Source organism: Microcebus murinus, chromosome 3 (assembly GCF_040939455.1).
Source record: "Microcebus murinus isolate Inina chromosome 3, M.murinus_Inina_mat1.0, whole genome shotgun sequence".
NCBI lineage: Eukaryota > Metazoa > Chordata > Mammalia > Primates > Cheirogaleidae > Microcebus > Microcebus murinus.
This window is the reverse complement of record NC_134106.1, coordinates 27,226,115-27,248,566: the sequence shown is the minus strand read 5'-3', so window position 1 is coordinate 27,248,566 and position 22,452 is coordinate 27,226,115.

Genomic DNA, 22,452 nt, shown 5'->3' with positions numbered 1-22,452 from the left:
CCAGTTAAAAGACATAGATTGGCAGAGTGGACTGAAAAAATTATACAACTATATGCTATCTACAAGAAATTCATGTCAAATATAATGATCTAGGCAGGTTGATAATAAAATAATTTTAAAACATTATGCAAACATTAGTCAACAGGAATCAGAAGTGGCTATATTAATATCAGATACTGTAAACTTCAGAACAAAGAAAATTACCAGAGTCAGAAAAGGACATTATTATACAATGATGAATGGATCAATACTCTAAGAAGACATAACAAGCTTAAAAGCATATGCACCAAACCACAAAGCTGCAAAATATGTGAAGTAAAACTGATAGAAGTGAAAGGAGAAACAAAAAATCCACATTTATAGAGAATACAGCACTCATCTCTCAAAAATTGATAGAACAACTATACAGAAACCAGCAAAGATATAGAAGAAATCAATCATACCATCAGCCAACAAGATCTTAAACAACACAAATCAAACACTCCACCAACAACAGAATGTGCATTCTTTTCAAGGACCCACAAAACATAAACCAAGATAGTCCATTCTCTGATCATAATCCCATCTCTTCTTGTGACAATGTCATCCCCCTCTGACTCACAGAGGGGCAATCAGAGAGTGTGTGCCACGCACCTTCTCAAGCAAGCTCTCTTCCTTCAAACTTAGAGAGGGACACACTATATAGCAAACCTTTAGGCCATTCTAGTCACCAGATCCCATAGCATAGGGGACAAGAAAGGGTAGAGGGGACTCAAATAAACCTCCCCAAAAGGTACAACAACAACTCTATTTCTAAAATTCCATGTCTGGTTCAGAAAAGAAGTAGGATTAAACAGAATATTAAATCCAAACCTTGTAAATGGCACTGACTACAGCCATTGGGACCTTTCAGCCCCCACAGAGAGGGGCTTACTTCTCTGTGTTCATAACCAGGACTGATCAAACATGAAAAATCAAGTGACTTGCCTTACTTAGATTAACTATTCAATTCCATTGTAAAAAACGTGAGCCTGAACCTACCACTAAGAATAGGGAAAATTATTCTTTCAAATGTGCATCAATTCTAGAATACCATTTAGAAAATTACTTCACCCAACGTACTAAATGACACCCAAATTGCCCAGAAGAGTTATTATATTTCCCCAAAGTGAGCAATGTATTCTTTTCCAACCATTTGTATCAAGTTCAATTAGAAGCAGAATATAACTTCCTAGATATTTAAAATAGGAAAATAGTATTATAAAAGCCAACCAAGTAATTTATAATAATTTTGTAATATACTGGTAATATTCTATCAAGATAAGTTAAACTGCCATTTGGAGAGTAATTTTCATTATGTATAAAGATATAATCTATACTCTTTTCTTCACTATCATACCCCAAAGGGGCTGTGTATGTTATGTACATATAAGTAAAAGTGTCTGTGTTGGAGAGAAATGTATCAGTCATTTCCAAACTATTTGTTGAATTATTCTTTGTCATCTATTTTTTTTCCTTGCAATATTTGTTTTCTCCATATTTTTCGCAAGCTACGACATTGTAGAGCAAGTACATAAGCACACTCTTTTCCTCTTACATAAATTACTGGGTAATAAAAATATTCATACAGTTCTCTTGGGAGACAAATCTAAATCAAAATCAAGCTTTCTCCATGATTTTATATGAAGTGCAATATGAATTCATGAAAAATGCATCCCTCTGGGAGTTAAGTAACAAGAATGCACAGCTCAGTTTTTCTGAGGTCCTCAGTTTCCCATGATAGAATGTGAGTGTTGAGATTAGGCTTCCTTTTGCCTCATGGGGGAAACATGCAGTTTAAATAGACTCATGTACCTGACCTGAAGTATTTGGGGTCCCTTAGGATGGGAGATGACATGGAAATTTATAGTCATATTATTTATAGTCATAATTGTATTGTCTGTCATCCAAGTAGGTCTTTATAAACCTTAATTAGTTTCCATAAACTCCTGTGGATGCATTGCTTTTTGTTCATTTCACAAGTTAGAAGTCAGACATTGGGAAGTTGAGTGGTTTGCCCCAATTAATTAACCCCCTGTAATTAAAGAATTCCTGGCATCCATTACTATAAGGAAGCAACAGCAGAGAATCCACGGGCCTGTGAGCCATCTCACTGCATAGGAGCCTCAATGTATGCTTGAGGTACGTGCTTCTGCTACAGGAAGCCAGAAAGATTCCTTTTAAATTTTATTTTTGAAAAATTGGAGATTTCCCAATTGGAAAAAGGAGAGAGAGGGAGAATATTGAACAGCAGGATTGAAATCATGATCTCTGTTTTTAATGATAAAGTGAATTTAAGATTTTACCTTTCTTTGCCCCGGCTTGAAAATGTGCCCCCTGGGGAAAGTGCCTCCTGCCAATCAGCTGGTATTCGTGCTTTGTTTTAAATGGCTTGGCTCAAACGTGCTCCCCTTTCTCTGCCCCCCAGCAAAGCACTGTGTAAAGAAGCTGCTGCTGGAAGGAAGCAGGGATGATTCCTCGCTGAATGGTCCGAATGGTTAAATACTGGCTAACTGGAGCTATAAGAAGAAAAAAGTAGTGTTTCTTTGCATGTTGGGATTCTTGTTTACAGCAGGAGAAACTCTAGTGAGTCACTGCTGAGAAGTGAAATGGGACGCTCTCTTTGGTGTATTTGCTGTTCTCTTTGCTTATATGAGTTGTGGGCCTTTGCTCAGTTGGGTGGTGTAAAGAGAGAGAAATCAACACAAGCAATAAAACAGCAGTGCCTTTCAAATCATTTCTCCCTTGCTTTTTGTGATTTTTGTATATATGAGTGCTTATTTTCTTGACTTTATTATCCATTCTTTGGCAACATAAGAGAGGGGAAGACTAATAGGAAGTAGTAAACTTTGTGGAGCTTCAGAAGAAGCCACAAAATATTTTTCTAGATAACTTGCTATTTTTTTCCTTTAACCCAGACACTGAGAATAGAAGATTTGGAATTGAGATATAGAACAAGGAAAGCTAAAGGGCTCTCCCCCTTGTCATCTTTCTCTGGGCTATGATATGGAAATATGTAACATATTGCATTTCCAGTAAGTCACATGTGTTATTGGGGCAGAATTCTACAGGAAGAGGGCTGCTTACCTGATTATCCCCAATCTGAGTCTAGTCAATAAGAACCGAACAAGTTAATCTGGACCCAAGAAGCTGCATTAAGGTGTAAGCCTTCATGAAGATAAGACTTACAAGAATGCCAAAGTAGCCTTATGAAATAGTGGTTACAAGTTCAGGATCTGAGTAAAACAAACCTGGGCTTGCATTTTAGATCTATCATCTATGAATTGCATAATGTTAAGCAAATTATTTACCTCATTAAATTTCTATCATCAAAGAAGCATTATTGATGAAAGCAAAAAAGCGGAAACAATCCAAATGTCCATTAACTGATGAATAGATAAACCAAATGTAGTGTATCCATGCAGTGGAATATTATTCAGCCATAAAAAGGAATGAAGTATTGTTAGAAGCTACAATATGGATGAACCTTGAAAACATTATGCTTGATGAAATGAACTATATACAAAAGGACAAATATTACATAATTCCATTCATATGAAATGTTTAAAATAAGCAAATCCCTAGAAATAGAAAGTAGATTAGTGGTTACAGGAATTGGTGAGAGGAGAGAAGGGAAAGCAACTGCTAATGGGAAGAGAGTTTCCTTTTAGAGTAATGAAAATGTTCTAAAATTAGATTGCAGTAATGGTTGTACAACCTCGTGAATATACCAAAAATCACTAATTATACACTTTTACAAGGGTAAAAGGTATATGAATTTTATGGTATATGAATTATATTGTGATCTTGAGAACCTCTATCATCTCTTAAAATAGGGTAATAATAGTTTCTCTCTCGTGGTATTGTTGTTATAATAAAATAGAATGATGGAAACAATGCACATTAATACACTGACCAGCACATAGCATAGGCAAACCTCAAAGATTATGAGGGCTATATTCCAGATCATCCTAATAAAAGCAAATATTGGAATAAATTGAATAATAAGATTTTTTTGGTTTCCCAGTGCATATAAAAGTTGTTTGTACTAAACTGTAGTCTAAGTAAAGTATACCATTATGTCTAAGAACAATGTACATACCTTCATTTAAAGATATTTTATTGCTTAAAATTTCTTTTATTTTATTTTTTTTTTGAGACAGAGTCTCACTTTGTTGCCCAGGCTAGAGTGAGTGCCATGGCATCAGCCTAGCTCACAGCAACCTCAAACTCCTGGGCTCAAGCAATCCTGCTGCCTCAGCCTCCCAAGTAGCTGGGACTACAGGCATGTGCCACCATGCCCAGCTAATTTTTTCTGTATATATTAGTTGGCCAATTAATTTCTTTCTATTTATAGTAGAAACAGGATCTTGCTCTTGCTCAGAGCTGGTTTCGAACTCCTGACCTCGAGCAATCTGCCTGCCTTGGCCTCCCAGAGCGCTAAGATTACAGGTGTGAGCCACCGCGCCCGGCCTATTGCTTAAAATTTCTAACTATCACCTGAGCCTTCAGCAAGTCATAATCTTACTATTGGTGGAGGGTATTACCTCAGTGTTAACGGCTATTGATTGATTAGGGTGGTGATTGCTAAAGGCTAGGTTGGCTGTGCCATTTCTTAAGATAAGACAACAACAAACTTTTGCATTGATTGACACTTCCTCTCATGAAAGATTTCTCTGTAGCATGCAATGCTGTTTGATAGCATTTTACCCACAGCAGAACTTCTTTCAAAATTGGAGTAAATCCTCTCAAACCCTGATGCTGCCTTATCAGCGAAGTTTATGGAACATTCTAAGTCTTTGGTTGTAATTTCAACAATGTTCACAACATTGTCACCAGGGGCACAATTCCATCTCAAGAAACCACTTTCTTCGCTTATCCATAAGAAGTAACTTTTTGTCCATTCGAGTTTTACCATGAGATTGCAGAAATTCAGTCACATCTTCAGGCTTCACTTCTAATTCCAGTATTCTTGCTATTTTCACCACATCTGCAGTGACTTCTGCCACCAAAGTCTTAAACACCTCAAAGCCATTTATGAGTGCTGGAATCAACTTCTTCCAAACTCCTAGTGTTAACATTTTGACTTCCTCCCATGAATCACAAATGTTTTTAATGATATCTAGAATGAAATGAATCCTTTCCAGAAGGTTTTCCATTTACTTAGCTCACATCCATCAGAGGATTCGCTGTCCATGGCAGCTATAGCCTTACAAAATGTATTTCTTAAATAAATAAAACATGAAAATTTAAATTACTTCTTGATCCATGAGCTACAGAATGGATGCTGCATTAGCATGCATGAAAACAACATGAATCTCCTTGTACATCTCCATCAGAGCTCTTGGGTTACCAGGTGCATTGTTAATGAGCAGTGATATTTTGAAAGAAGTATTTTGTTCTGAGCAGTAGGTCTCCACACAGTGGGCTAAAAATATTTAGTAAATTATACTATAAACAGATGTGCTGTCATCTAGGCTTTGTTGTGTTGCCATCTAGGCTTGTTTCATTTATAGAGCACAGGCAGAGTAGATTTAGCATAATTTAGCATCACACTTAAGGATACTAGGATTTGGGGACTGATCAATGAGGACTGACTTCACCTTAAAGCCACTAGCTGCATTAGCCCCTAACAGGAGAGTCAGCCTGTCCTTTGAAACATTGAAGCCACACATTGACTTCTCCTCTCTAGCTATGAAAGTACCATATAGTATCTTCTTGGAGTACCAGGCTGTTTCACATCTACATTGAAAATCTGTTGTTTACTGTAGCCACTTTCATCAATGATTTTAGCTAGATTTTCTCTATAACTTATGGCAGCTTCTACAGCAGCACTTGCTGCCTCACTTTGTATTTTTATGTTATGGAAACAGCTTCTTAGCTTAAACCTCATGAATCAACATCTATTAGCTTCCTCACCTCTCTTAGTCTTCATAAAATTGAAGAGAGTTAGGGCCTTGTTCTGGATAAGGCTTTGGATTATGGGGAATGTTGTAGCTGACTTGACCTTCTATCCAGACCACCAAAACATTTTCTGTATCATTAATAAGGCTGCTTTGCTTTCTTATTATTCATGTGTTCACTGGAGTAGCACTTTTAATTTCCTTCAAGACTTTCTTCCCTTATATGTACAATTTGGCTGTTTGGCACAAGAGGCCAATCTTTGGGCTTATCTCAGCATTGGCATGCCTTCCTCTCTAAGCTCAATCCTTTCTGACTTTTGATTTAAAGTAAAAAACATGTAACTCTTCCTTTCACTTGAACACTTAGAAACTACTGCAGGGTTATTAATTGGCCTAATTTAAATATTATTGTGTCTCAGGGAATAGAGAGGCTCAAGGAGAGGAAGAGAGATGGAGGAACAGCTGGTGAATGGAGCAGTCACAACACACATAACATTTATCAATTAAGTTCACCATCATATATAGTCAGGGTTAATGCACCCCTAAATAATTACAACGGTAACATTGAAGATCACTGATCAAAGATCAATCACCATAACAGATATATTATGAAAAATTTCAAATATTGTTCAAATTACCAAAATGTGACACAGAGACATGAAGTGAGCACATGCTGTTGGAAAAATGGTGACAACAGACTTGCTCAAAGCAGGGTTGCCAAAAACGTTCATTTTGTAAAAAATGCCATATCTGTGAAGCACAATAAATTGAAGCACAATAAAATATGACTGTAAGTGCGAAATAAACATACATTATTAATGAAAACTTGATTCAACTCACCATTCATAGTTAACATACAATGAAATTCAGGCTGAGCATCCCCAATACAAAAATCCAAAATCCAAAATTTTTGAATGCTGACATGATGCTACAAGCGGAAAATTCCACACCTACCTTTATGTGACTGGTTGTAATCAAAACACAGACATACAACACACAGTTTATTCAGCATCCCCAAAAGAAAAAAAGACCTTCCAAGGCCCCTTAAGTTGTGATATTTCTTTTCTCCACACTTCCAGATTATCCCCACTAAAACCAAGCCCACAAAAAGTAATAAAATGGCATGTGGGCAGGCTAGATGTACCAATGGCAGGTTTTCCACAATGCCCAACATGGGGCCAAGATCTACAAGGATTAATTGCTGTGTTTTTATTTTTTGTTTTGTTTTGTTTTGGTTATTTTCTGCTCTGTGATGTACAGTTGGAAATGTCATAAAAGCATGCAGATAACCCATAATTAACAGTGATAAGAAAAAGAGGAAGCATTTATGTTTATCTATAGCACAGAAAGTCAAACTGTTGGAGAAACTGGAGAGCAGCATAAGTGTGAAAGGTCTTACAAAGAGTATGGAGTTAGAATGGCCACCATAAAGAACCTAAAGAAACAGAAGGATAAACTATTGAAGTTCTATGCTGAAAGTGATGAACAGAAGATAATGAAAAAAATAGAAAAACACTGCATAAAGCTCAAAATAAAGATCTTGATTGTGTATGGAAAGAGTGGATCCGTCAGCACTGCCGTGAACATGTGCCACTTAATGGTATGCTGATCATGAAATAAGCAAAGATCTATCTAGAAGATAGATCTATCTAGATCTATCTATAAATTCAAAATTGAAGGGAACTGTTACTATTCATTAGGCTAGTTGCAGAAATGTAAGAAATGACATGGATTATATTTTTAAAAGATTTACAGTGATTAAGCATCTGCTGACTACAAAGCAGTGGAGAAATTTATTGAAGAGTTTGCTAAGGTCATTGCCGATGAAAATCTAATGCCAGGACAAGCCCATAATGCTCACGAAACAAAACTGATTTGCCATTATTGCCCCAGAAAGACACTGACTATAGCTGATGAGACAGCCCCTAGAGGAACTGAGGATGCCAAGGACAGAATAACTGTTGGGAGGGGCTAATGCAGCGGGCACACAATAAGTGTAAACTTGCATGATAGGCAAAGGCTTGCATCCTCACTGTTTCCAAGGAGTGAATTTCTTACCAGTCCAATATTATGCTAACAAAAATACATGCGTCACCAGGGATATCTTTTCTGATTGATTTCATAAACATTTTATGCCAACAGCTGGTACTCACCATTGCAGGGAAATGAGTAGATGACAACTACAAGATTTTGTTATTCCTTGAGAATTGCTCTGCTCATCTTCCAGCTGAAAATCTCATCAAACAGTGATGTTTAGGCCATGTATTTTCCCTGAAATGTGACTTCACTAATTCAGCCATGTGACCAGGGTATCCTTAAAGCAATGCAGAGGAAAATATAAAAACCCTTTCTTGAACATCATGCTAGCAGCTGTGAACAGAGGCATGAGTGTGGAAAATTTATAAAAGGAGTTTAGCATGAAGGATGCTGTATATGCTGCTGCCAATGCTTGGAACACAGTGACTAAAGACACAGTTGTGCATGCTTGGCACCACATCTGGACCATGATTACGTTCAGTGATGATAAATGAGCAAAGTGTTGACTATGAAGGACTCCGCATGTCAAGTGAGAAAAAAATTATGTCTGACCTCCTTAAAAAAATATACCTTCAGAGTCCTTCAGTAAGCTGGAAGAAGTGGATATCAAAGAAGTTTTAACATCAGTAATGAGGCTCCAGTTGTTCATTCATTGATGATGAAATAACTGAAATAGTTCTCAAAGTGAGAGTGGTGACAATGAAGATGATGTTGTCAACACTGCAGAAAAAGTGCCTATGGATGACATGGTGAAAGTCCTTATTGAAGGACTAGAGCAGTGTGCATTCACAACAGAACAGGAAATCTTGTCCATTTATAAAATCAAAGAGATTTTTAAGACAAAAACTATTGTTAATGAGGCCAATGACTCTGGAGGAGACATTTTTAAAAACTACCCAGCATAATGCCTGCTCATCTCTAGAGGACCCATTTCCTGGTCTTTCAACTGCTGCTGATGCTTCTTCTTACCTAAAAAAAAAAAAAAAAAAAAAATACAGTGCACAGTAACCTTTTTTTTATATTATATTTTATTCTTCTTTTCTTTTTTTGTTTTCATTGTCCAGACTACAAGGGGACACAGTAACCTTTTAATCAAAACACTGTACCATACATCAATACCAAAAGCCTGCCATTTGTTGTTGCTGGTTTTTAACAGCTGATACAGGTATTCTGGTGATGCTACTGTGCTGCTTACTTACCCTGGACACATAATTTTTTCACCATATGAAGAGTATGTCATATTTTTTCCTGTTAAGTACTTACTTGCGAATAAGTGTAAGAAAATGATTGCTTATCAGTAGCATATAAATCCAGAGTCAGGAATGATGGTGATGCCAAATGACCGCAGATTGTCCCGCTGGGTGACTGAAAGAGTGACACTTTTGCTTTCTGATGGTTCAATGTACACACACTTTGTTTCATGCACAAAATTATTAAAAAAAAATATTATATAAAATTACCTTCAGGCTATGTGTATAAGGTGTATATATATAACATAAATGAATTTTGTGTTTAGGCTTTGGTCCCATCCCCAAGATATCTCATTATGCATATAGGCAAATATTCCAAAATCTGAAAAAAAAAATCCAAAATCTGAAACACTTCTGGTCTCAAGCATTTCAGATAAGGGATACTTAACCTGTCAATATGCAATGGTTCTCATCTAACCGCCAGATTTTCCCCACTATGACTTGGCAATTGACCCTAAGCAGCATGACTAAGTGACTAAGTCTAATCTGCATCTTCTGTGACTCCCATGCTTATCTTGCAAGGGATGATCGGATTAAGCAGTTAAAAATACAAGGCCTGGGTGGTGGCTCACACCTGTAATTCTAGCACTCTGGGAGGCCTAGGTGAGCCAATCTCTCAAGGTCAGGAGTTTGAAACCAGCCTGAGCAAGAGCGAGACCCCGTCTCTACTAAAAAATAGAAAGAAATTAATTGGCCAACTAAAAATATATAGAAAAAATTAGCCGGGCATGGTGGTGCATGCCTGTAGTCCCTGCTACTTGAGAGGCAGGAGGATTGCTTGAGCCCAGGAGTTTGAGGTTGCTGTGAGCTAGGCTGACACCAGGGTACTCTAGCCCGGGCCACAGAGTGAGATTCTGTCTCAAAAAAAAAAAAAAAAAAAGGCCGGGCGGGGTGGCTCATGCCTGTAATCCTAGCTCTCTGGGAGGCCGAGGCGGGCAGATTGCTCGAGGTCAGGAGTTCAAAACCAGCCTGAGCAAGAGCGAGACCCCATCTCTACTATAAATAGAAAGAAATTAATTGGCCAACTAATATATACAAAAAATTAGCCAGGCATGGTGGCGAATGCCTGTAGTCCCAGCTACTTGGGAGGCTGAGGCAGGAGGATTGCTTGAGCCAGGAGTTTGAGGTTGCTGTGAGCTAGGCTGACTCCACGGCACTCACTCTAGCCTGGGCAACAAATCGAGACTCTGTCTCAAAAAAAAAAAAAAAAAAAAATACAGGAAACCCAGTTAAATTTGAATTTCAAACAGATATTTAAGGAATTTTTAGTAGAACATGCCTCAGATGTTAAATAGGACATATTTATACTAAAAAAAAAAAAATTACACAACATTTGGGACATACTTACACTAAAAAAAATTTGTTGTTTATTTGAAATTCCAATTTAGCTGAGTGACCAGTATTTTCTTGGTAACCATACTCTGATAAGGTCTGCACTAGGCTGGAAGGCCACCTTCTGGCCTCACAGCCCTTATTCTGAAGCCTTACTAAGTGCCCATGCTCAAAGCACAGCCATGGGGTATTGTATATTCATTAATGGATTTCTACAGAATTCTTGACTCCACTCCATTATGCTCTGTAAAATGATGGTCTTGCTCTTGGTGTCCTGCAGCTCTTGGCCTAACCCCTGGATCTGTTTTCTATGCAAGTACTATTCCCCAAGGAATCGGCATCTATCAGCACCGTGGTAATAGGTGAACCAGATTAAACTCTTTTAGTTGGAAAAGTGGTTCCTGTTGAGAATGGAACAATTCCATATGCACATATCCTTTCTGGGCAATATTCACCTCCTATCTCCAGCAATAACTGAGGCCACCTTAATAGTCAATATCTGTGATTTATACAAAAAAAACATAAACACATGCAAAAACTGTGTGAGTGCAAAACATACATTAAGTATATTTTGCCCATTGTTAAGTATAGCCTCAGCCATCAGGTGTGGTTAAAATGTCAATTGCCAAAACCAAACCTATATTATTTAAATAGGCTTTGGTCATATTAAATCATATTAAATATATGATTGTATAAACATAATGATTCCATCTGGAATTTAACATTCAAAAGTAGCTCATTACTATTCAGTTTGGTATTTTCCTATTCTTTTGGAAATTTTATTCTAACAGTAGGTTTCTCACCTTTTCAGCAAATGTTTCAGTAATGTGAGCCTCAGAGACAGGTGAAAATCTGAATTTTATTCAGAGCAAGTGATTGCCCCTTGTCAGGGACTACTTGAGTCATAAATTATCCTATTGTTTTTCATCTGGAAAGTTTCATTGACAGGACTGGCTACGTAATTTGCAGGCTCCAGCACATAATAAAAATGCAGGGCCCCTTGTTTAAAAATCATTAAGAATTTCAAGATGGTGAGAGCAGAACATTAAACCAAGCCCAGGGAGCCCGTTGCAACCTTGCAGATGGTGTGCCCATGAAGCAGCCCTGAACACAGAAATCATGAAAGTTGAACTGAGTCAACACTTTTGAGATGGTAGTTATTGGCATTCCTCTCTCTCCAAGTGTTGAAATCATCTGATAAATTGTATTCATGTTTTCTCAATCTCATTTGATGGTTTCACCTAATCCTCAAAACCCTGGATAACATGGGTTACCTCTGGGTGAGGAACAGACTGGCTGCAGGACAGGAATAAGAGAGAGATGTTTATTGTATGTCCTTTTGTACATTGTGTATCTTGAACTGTGTGATGAGAATATATTATCTAGTCAAAAATGAATAAATAAATTTAAAGAAAGATTTGGAGTCTCAGATCAAACCCAGATGAACAAGCCACAGGATTTTGAATGCATGGAGGGGTAACCATTTGGGGTTTTACTTTTCTGTTTTTCATGCAGTATCCCTCAGTGGAAAGATATTTCTGAAAAAGAATCATAAAATATTCTAGGATGACTTTAATAGAATTTGCAAAGTAGGTTGAATAAGGTAAAACTATTTTTATGCTTCACAAAGTATTTCACCCCCTAATGTAGGGTATGTTTTGAGCTCATTGTAAATTATGTGACAGAATATAGTTCTCACTTTGATTTGGCAGTTCAGGACCTAATTCAAGTTCAACTTTACTAACTGTTGTGGCCTCTTGGGCCACATTTCTGTGTTCTAAAGCTTTCCCTTGGGTTTAAACTCTTAGGATTTATTTTTCATGATTCCATTTTCATGTGTATTTATATTTTATTCTATGATTCTTTTAAACCACAAGAACTATTTCATGGAATGAGGTGGAATACTCTCAGTATTTTTTCCAGAAAGTAACAATGAGTGTAGTAGAATTCTGCTGAAACATTTCAAACTGTTTTTTATAGTATTATCTGGTCCTATTTAGGGCTTGAAGAATAGCTCACTAGACAAAGACATAGAATACTGAATTAATAACATGACTATATTCATTGAAAAACTAATTGTTGTGTAAGTTTAGGAACATATTCCAAACCAAATTATGTGTTAATGATAACATAAAAGTTAATAGTAAGGCATAAACTTTCAATCTTCTACTAACACAACTATAAAACTTGACCACGACCCAGATTAGGACTAACATCTTGAAATATTATTAGTATCACCTATAAATCACACCTGCATTTATTTTCTATTGATAACATTGTTTGTAATTGTGAAAAATCAGAAACAACCTAAATGACTAGCCACAAGGAAATAAATAAGTTATCTATCCAAAGAAAAGAACATCATGCATCCACTAAAAATAATTATTTTACAAAGTATAATGACATGATAAAACTTCAGACCTAATGCCGAGTAAACAGAATATAATTTTGTCAAATTACCCAGAGAAGAGGAGTTAAGGATGGCAATCATTATGTGTATTTACATACATAGATTGAACATAATTTTATTTTATCATAATTTCTTCTAGTTTGAAAAACTTTTACAATAAACATATATTATAAAAACTAGGAAAATTATTTTTTAAGGCAAATATAGATTTTCCACAACCAAATCCTTGAATTCTGTAAATCTGCCAATATGTAGGCATCCTTCCTAAATTATAAGTCCATTCAGGTTCCCCAAGGGAGAGATGGTAACTAAACTCCTAATGATCAACGGTATGATGCAGTCACAGAAAATGGACCTCAGAGATCTATAGTAACACAACATCCAAATCAATTAAGGTGACATATACGGAAGTACTTTTAAAATCAGCAATACAGGAGAATATCAGAAAAATTGAGCAAACTGACCAAATGTAACAGGTTGTAATTGTCAGTAATGTAATTTCATATATGGGTCTTCTACAAAGAGGAACACTGGTGAATAGGACACTGTTTGCAAACCAGTCCTCCGATGTTCTCTTTAGTCGCTAGACACTGCGTGGACAGGACAGGAAGAGTCTTTTCAGCACTTTGCTTTATGTGGATAATGCTAGCAGCAGCCTGTCACTTCCTGCAGCACTCAGCACAGTGACTATATGGAAAGTGTGACCTGGATTCACTGACCCTCAATGAGCAAGAGCCTCAGTGACACAAAGGCAACAAACACAGGTTTGCAAACTTTCCTCATCCTCTTACTTCTATGGGAATAACATGCTCTTCTCAGGATTTCAAACGCATTAGCTCAACTAAAATTCTCACCCCCTGTGCACTGGTCACACCTCCAAACAAATAAATTATTTAGATTGAGTACATGCTACTTGCCCAACAATTATTTTTATTAAGCACATGCTACCTGTGATGAATGCAGCAGGTAGTTTAATGTAAATATAAATGTAAAGAAGTCGCGTGCCGGGCAGCAGACTGGGCTCCGGAGTCTGGGTGCTCCTGGCCTTTTCTAGCATCCCAGTAAGGCAATTTCTCCCACACACAGTTTGGATCATTAGGGAGTGGCTTCCAGGGCCTCTCAGAACCAACAGGCAGTTTTCTCTGAGGTCTTTTCCTACTTCTTTTAAAAACATCCTCTCCCTCTCAAAGCAGTAGAGAATGCAGCAGCTGTATTTACATGCCTGAATACAAATTATTTCTGCCTCAGGAAAGAAACTTTTAGGCATACTTAATTCTTAAGTATCACTTTGAATGAGAAATTAAATAAGTGAATGGATTTGTGAATGAATGAACAAATGAATGAATGAGTAGATGAAGAACTTTGAGAATGGGGCCTGTGAGAGACAGCCAGGACACTTGTGATTCATCCAAGGGGCAGATGGCTTGTGCAAGAGTAGAGCTGCACAAAGCAGATGCCAAGGAAGACTGAAGGTTAGTGCACAGCTTCTCAGCCCTCAACCTCCCTGCCACCTGCGGCCCCTAGGGACCAGGTTTTGGGTGTGGAACTCAATGAATGATAAACACAGGGATAAATGTAAGACTGGAGATTTGCCTGGAGCCGTCCTTGGTCATACATCAATAATAATAACAAGAGCAATAGTAATAGCATCAGTCATAGTAAGAATAGGTAACATTTTTGAATGATTAACAAGTGCCAAGCACTAAGCTAAGCTCTTTGTGTGAATCACCTCAACCAACTGTCATGATAATCCAATTAAAGGGTACTATTATTAGCTCCATGTTACAGATCAAAACTCTGGCTCAGAGAAAATAATTAATTAGACTAAACTGCACAGCTAGTCCTATGCTATACATATGTTAAGTAAATTACGAGGTGCCTAATTGTATTTTACACTTTATAAGGAGTTATTAATAGATTATATCAATGTGGCCAATGTTTCTCAACCCAGCTGCACCTTAGCACCTTCACATTAGCATCCATCACATTTGGAGCTCTACTCAACAACTTCCTACATCAGGTTACAGAATGCCTTGAGTTCAGGTGACTCTCTGGGTCCTGATCTTGGTGCCGAGGCAGGAATACCCCTTGAGGAAGTCAGCCAGGCCCTAGGGTCACATGGTGTTGCCCAGCTAACACCAAAACTGCCCGCCTCTCCAGCTATATAATGTTAGAGATTCTCAAAAGTACAAAACTACGTTTATTTCTTCAAATTACCTAACTAATATTTAAATTGCAAATTGGACAAGGGAAATGCCATCACAAATTTGAATGAAAAGACATAGTATAAACAGAATGTTCCTTCCAAGGAAAACAAACTGAAATAATTTACAGACTGTGAAAGTGGGGAGAACAGGTACAGGGCATCTGGTCCAGTGGTTCTCAATCCTGGGCTGTACAGTAAAGTCACTTGGAGAAGCTGTTAAGTAATAACAGTGCTGGATCCCACACGACAGTGTTTGATTTAAATTCATCTGGTAATACCTAAAATTGGTCTTTTTAAAGCTCCTTAGCCTTGATGGGGAAGCATTGACTTAGCCCAGCCTTCATTACCTGTAAAATGACTTACCTGAGGCCACTTAGCCTGTCCTAGGCAGAGCCCCAATACATGTCTCTAGTCTTTTTAGGATCTGTATTCAACCAGACTATAGCTTTTTATTTTTTTTCAAAAACATTCTTAGAAAAGGTGCTAGCTGTAAGACTTAAAAAAGAAAATCAAAATCATACACAATTACAAATATATACACTAATACCTAACTCAAGTATTAATATGTCACAATTGTCACCTTTCAATGAGTCAGTGTATTAATTGTAATTGCTCATTAAAGGTGTTCTATTTTCCTTGCTTCAGCTATGGAGAGTGTGAAATTTTTTGGAGAAACCACATGGAAAGGTTATTGTCCAGATGCAGGCTAATGGGCATTGCCTGTGACCACACAAGGCTACACACTCAGTGTGATGCATTGAAAACCATTGCAGTTAATGAGCTGATCCTAATTGTGCTCATTTCCCAGCAACCTCAATAGGCTTGTATCCTGGGAGACAGAATGTGTTTCTGGTCACTCATTCCAACCCCAGAAATCAAGGAAAAATAACAGAGTTCCACAGGGGCCAGACCTACCAGGCAATACTGTGACCAGAGAAGCATGGGCTTTTGACTGTAAATGCCTGGAAGGAACAAAGAGAGATGCAGGCAGTTGATCATTCTTTGCTGGTAAACACAATGCTTACAAACCCCACATGTGACTGTAAGTGCATGTTTCAGGCAACTAAAACAAATATCCCTGTTTACAAGCTAAAGAAAATAAAATATCAACATGAGCTTAGCTCCTTCAGCCAGATATACAGGAATAGGTAAGTTTTGTGGGGTAAATGTCTCAAACAAATTAAGAATGCTAAAAACAGGCTGGGCGCGGTGGCTCACGCCTGTAATCCTAGCACTCTGGGAGGCCGAGGCAGGCGGATTGCTCCAGGTCAGGAGATCAAAACCAGCCTGAGCAAGAGCGAGACCCCATCTCTACTATAAATAGAAAGAAATTAATTGGCCAACTAATATATATAGAAAAAATTAGCCGGGCATGGTGGCGCATGCCTGTAGTCCCAGCTACTCGGGAGGCCGAGGCAGTAGGATCGCTTAAGCCCAAGAGTTTGAAGTTGCTGTGAGCTAGGCTGACACCACGGCACTCACTCTAGCCTGGGCAACAAAGCAAGACTGTCTAAAAAAAAAAAAAGAAAATGCTAAAAACAGCAAAGTTAAAGATAATATTTAATTTTACTTTCCAGAGCACAAAATTTAAGCCCTCTAACCCAACCATTGCAAAGTGTCAATTTAAAAATGCTGTCTATATACTTAAAGGACGTTCTTGTGTAATGGTAGAATTCAAGATATTCAGCAAACATGGATTGAGTGTTTACTATGTGACTGATTGAGAACATCATATGGGAATATGACCAGCTAAAAAAAATAATTTGTCCTTTTTTTGTTTTCTGTTGCTATAGATCCATCAGGAAGGAATCACTCCTCTCTATTCCTAAAGTCAGGTCCTTCTCACTCCCAGAAAAGAAGACAGGTTCATTTGTGGTGGTTCTAAGGGTAGGTACTCTGGGCCATCTCATGCTTCCTCAAGCCCTAACTTTTCTATATGGAGGAGATGGAAAGGGGAGAAATGGTCATTGATCCACTGAATGACATGGAATTGTGAATGAGGACAAGGTTTTCATATTCTGCAGCAGTTCAGAGGCATGGCCATGAAGATGTCAGGCCCATAGAGGGTTCAGGAAGGAACACCAGCAGCCCAGTCAAGGGAGCCTACCCAAGATGCTGTCACACAGAGTCTCTGCAGAACCTGGGCAAGGACCTGGGTATGGAGATATTGAAGGGCAATGCTGGGTTGACAAATGGGCCCAGCACCTGAGCCATAGAATCACATGAACATAGGAATACACCATAATGCAACCATGATCTGGGACCAGGGATTTGCCCCACTCAAGAATCAGGAAGTTCCAGGAACACTTTGTAGGATAACACAAGCCCACACCATGACAATACAAGTTAGGACCTTCTAAAAATTATTAATACTGGACTTCATCAATTTGGACCTGTGGGGGCTAAGACTAGTTCTAATAAAAATCCATCTCAAAATGATAAAACTATTCCCTGAATATTGCAAGAAATTGGTTATCTATTCCATATGTGTAAGAAGTTTTATTAACAAATAATTTGTGTCACTAAATTCACTTGAATGTAATGCAATTATATTTTTTCAGCCATAATCTAATTCAGATGCTCTGGGACAATGCAAGGAGAAAAATGAATGTCTGTGCGGATATCATTAAAGACTCTTCACATAAATCCCCCCCCCTCTCATTAAATTAAAAAAGGATTTCCTGGGATCTTGCTAGAGACATCTAAAAGGTACTTAATTTAAATTTGAACACTTTCTCTCATTCATAATCTCATTTATTTATTCTTTCAACAAATATATGTACTAAATTCCCACTACCTGCCAGGCATATCTGTATCTGACTCTCCTTCAATGCAAGGCTATGCAGGTGCTGGCGACGCAGCAGAGAGAAAGACAAAAAGCATTGCTATTCTCATAGAGTTTTCTGCTCAGAAAAATTCCATGGAGTTTTTTGGTGAAAAACTAAGAAAACTCATCAAAAAATAAAAATAAATTTTGGTGTCATAATGGGAGAACTACCAGCAAAGAGCGAAACATAATCTAGTTGAAGATGGCATCTAAAGGAAGTGATAAACTGGGAGTAAAAGGGCAGGAAGACTTAGACAGGTGACCACTGCATATGTTATAAGGTCTCACTATCTTTTTAACCATTAAAATGAGAAGACAGTGAGTTTCAACATAATAAAATTCTTCCAGTCCAGACAGATAAGCCCCCAAATCTAAGACATAATTGAACTAGAGAATTGTACAACCGAATAAAGTGTATGGGGGAGGGGGTGCTGCCTCATCCAGAACCCAAGCTTCCTATTATCCACATGGCTCCCACATCACTTCCCTCAAGAAAGACCCTCCACTTGAGCCGTGACTCCCATCCTCTCTGGCCATCTCGGGGCTACATTTCTGGAATTTTCCCATCTCTCCTACCTCAATGATACCCCTTCTCTACTTGGTCATTCCCTTTGATGGTACACATGTCTTACTATCATATCCATGTTCTTTAAAAAATAAAAAAAAAAGAAGAAAAAGCTAAACAACGAAGGGGGGCGGAGCAAGATGGCGGACGAATAACACCGCCAGACAGAGGGTCTCTGCAAAAAGACAGATTCTAGCAGAAACTAGAGGAAAGAAGCAAGAAGACGAGCATACAGCGGACAAGGGCCGGAAGGAGGGGTACCTGAGACCCCGGGAGACTCCACGGGAGGAGGCTGCGGAGGAGAACAGGAGGCTGAGACCACCGGAGCAGCCCGGAGACCAGCGGCAAGGGTAGGTGGATCTGCTGTTTCCCATCCCCTGCATTCGGGACTGCTGGTGGGCTCCCCAGCGGGTGGAGAGACCTGCGGACACCAGCCCAGAGACTGCCGCTGCCTGCCAACGGTGAGCCTGTAGCAGACGTGGCACCAGGTTCCCAACTTCCTCCGGGCACCTCCGTGTGCACAGACCCCAGCCGCGCGGCAGGCGCCATATTGCCTCCTCCCCCCCTCCGCCGACCCTACCCGCGGCTGCTCAGAGAGACAATACAGCCACCAGCCGGAGACACCTCCAGGGAACGGGACCTTCCCGTTTGGGACCCCGCCCGCCCTCCCAGGTGCTGCTGGCACCGTGTTCCCAGGAAAACGGTGCTGACTCAGAGGCTGAGAGACATAGACCCAGCTTGGGCTCCCTGTGGGTGAATTAGGACCGGAAATCCTCTCCCTGGTGGGAATACAGTTTGAACTCTGGGACCCAGAGGTCGGACCTGCAGACCAGATCCCCTGCACCGAGGGCTAGCATTGCCCCGGGGCACAGAAGGGTTATACGTGAACAGCCTACTGAGGTCTGTGTGCCTCCAGGGGCGGATCGGCGTCCTAGAGGACAACCCTCCTCCCAGGAGGAGGCCGTGCGCCCAACCCAGGTGGCGTTCCTCTGCAGGGAACCTCCCCGCCAGCATCACAGTCCGGGGAGGCCTGGTAGCTTATGGTCTGGCCTGCTGGCAGAGGCCCAGGAGTAGCTGCGGAGTTGGGGAGGGTGGAAAGAAGCGAGGCCTGCTGCAGACTGCGGGTCTCAGACAGCCCCACCCCCACACCCAGACTTTCTGGCTGAGCGGGACCATTCCAGCCCCGCCCTGACAGCAGAGAACAGAACTTTGACCCCTGCTAACGGCCTGAGGGCAGGCTTACCCAACCCAGCTCCGCCCAGAACGAGAGCTGATAACAGGACTCAAAATCAACACCATAGCCTGTTCCTCCAAGCAAACGCCACCTACTGACAGGGGCGGCATCTTGCACAGCCTTTCCACGGCATCCACTGACTCAATATACAGGGAGTGGTCCAATTTCACCCACAGGCACCACCTAATGCCTCAGAAACTAAACAAGGTGTGTGAATACCCAAACAATAACCTAACGAAAGAAACAACAACTGATCGACATGGGAAGAAATCAGCGAAAGAACTCAGGAAATATGAAGAACCAAATGGAAAACACACCCCCAAAGAGGAGCACCAGCCCCCTAGAAACGGACACCGACCAAAATCAGGCAACCAATATGACAGAAGAGGAATTTCGTATGTGGAACATAAGAACACTCACCCAGCTGCAACAACAACTCAACAACCAACACCAAGAAACCACAAAAAGTCTCCAGGATATGAGAAAAGAAATAGACACATTGAAGAAAAGTGTAACTGAACTCCTGGAAATGAAGAATCAATTCAAGGAACTACAAAATACAGTGGAAAGTCTCAAGAACAGGGTAGATGAAGCAGAAGAAAGAATCTCAGAGCTTGAAGATAACACCCTCCAATTAAATAAATCAGTCACAGAAATAGAGCAGAGAAACAAGAGAAAAGAGCAAAGCCTACAAGAGCTGTGGGATTATGTGAAGAAACCTAATGTGAGGGTCATAGGGTTACAGGAAGGGGAAGAAGACAACACTCAAGGGTTGGACAAGCTGTTTGAAGATATAATAGAGGAAAATTTCCCAGGCCTTGCTCAAAATCTTGATATACAAGTTCAAGAATATCAGAGGACCCCTGGGAGATTCAACGCAAACAGGAAGACGTCACGACATGCAGTCATCAGACTGACCAAAGTATCAACTAAAGAGGCCCTTCTAAGAGCTGTAAGACAAAAGAAGCAAGTAACATACAAGGGAAAGCCAATTCGAATAACATCAGACTTCTCTAATGAGACTTTACAAGCAAGGAGAGACTGGGGCCCCATTCTCACTCTTTTGAAACAAAACAATGCCCAGCCTAGAATATTATTCCCTGCAAAACTAAGCTTCGTATATGAAGGAGAAATAAAAACATTCTCAGACAAGCAAAGGCTCAGAGAATTCACCAAGACAAGACCAGCCCTACAAGAAGTGCTTAAAACAGCGTTATGCACGGAACATCATAAAAATAACCCACGAATATAAAAACAACCAAAACCCAAAGATATTAAAGGCCAGATATTACAATGGCTCAAGACAGAAATCATAGCAACAACATCCAACCCAACAGAATGATCAGTAATCTACCTTACCTATCAGTTCTCTCAATAAATGTGAATGGCTTAAACTCTCCACTCAAGAGACATAGGCTGGCTGAATGGATAAGAAAATACAGGCCAAGTATATGCTGTCTTCAGGAAACACATCTAACCTGCAAGGATGCATATAGACTAAAAATAAAAGGGTGGAGATCAATATTCCAAGCAAATAGAAGCCAAAAGGCTGGTGTGGCAGTTCTAATTTCAGACGATTTAGTTTTTAAACCAACAAAAGTAGTAAAAGACAAAGAGGGTCATTATATAATGGTGAAGGGCACAGTTCAACAAGAAGAGATAACAATTTTAAATATATATGCACCCAACTTAGGTGCACCCAGATTCATAAAGCAAACCTTACTGGAGCTAAGCAAATGGATTAATAGCAACTCCATAATCGCCGGAGATTTCAACACCCCACTGACGGCACGAGACAGATCCTCCAAACAGAAAATTAACAAAGAAATAATGGACTTAAACAAAACTCTAGAACAATTGGGTCTGACAGACATCTACAGAACATTCTACCCAAAATCCACTGAATATACGTTCTTCTCATCAGCTCACGGGACATTCTCTAAGATTGACCATATCCTAGGACACAAAGAAAATCTCAAGAAATTTAAAAAAATAGAAATCATACCATGTACCTTCTCAGATCACAGTGGAATAAAACTAGAAATCAACCCTAACAGAAACTCACATTTCTACACAAAAACGTGGAAATTAAACAACCTCCTACTAAATGATTACTTCGTAAATGAAGAAATCAAGACAAATAAAAAACTTCTATGAAGAAAACGACAATGGAGAGACAAGTTATCAACTCCTCTGGGACACAGCTAAAGAGTTCTGAGAGGAAAGTTTATCTCCATAAATGCCTATAACCAAAAGACAAGAAGATCACAAATAGACAATTTAATGAAACGACTCAAAGAGCTGGAAAAAGAAGAATAGACCAACCCCAAACCCAGCAGAAGAAGTGAAATCAACAAGATCAAATCAGAACTAAACGAAATTGAAAACAGGAAAGCTATTCAGGAGATTAATAAAACAAAAAGTTGGTTCTTTGAAAAAATAAACAAAATTGACACACCATTGGCTAAGCTAACGAAAAGCAGAAAAGAGAAATCTCTAATAAGCTCCATCAGGAATAAAAAAGGAGATATCACAACTGATCCCAAAGAGATACAAGATACAATTTATGAATACTACAAAAATCTTTATGCACACAAACTGGAAAATGTGGAGGAAATGGACAAATTTCTAGAAACACACAGCCTCCCTAGGCTCAACCAGGAAGAAATA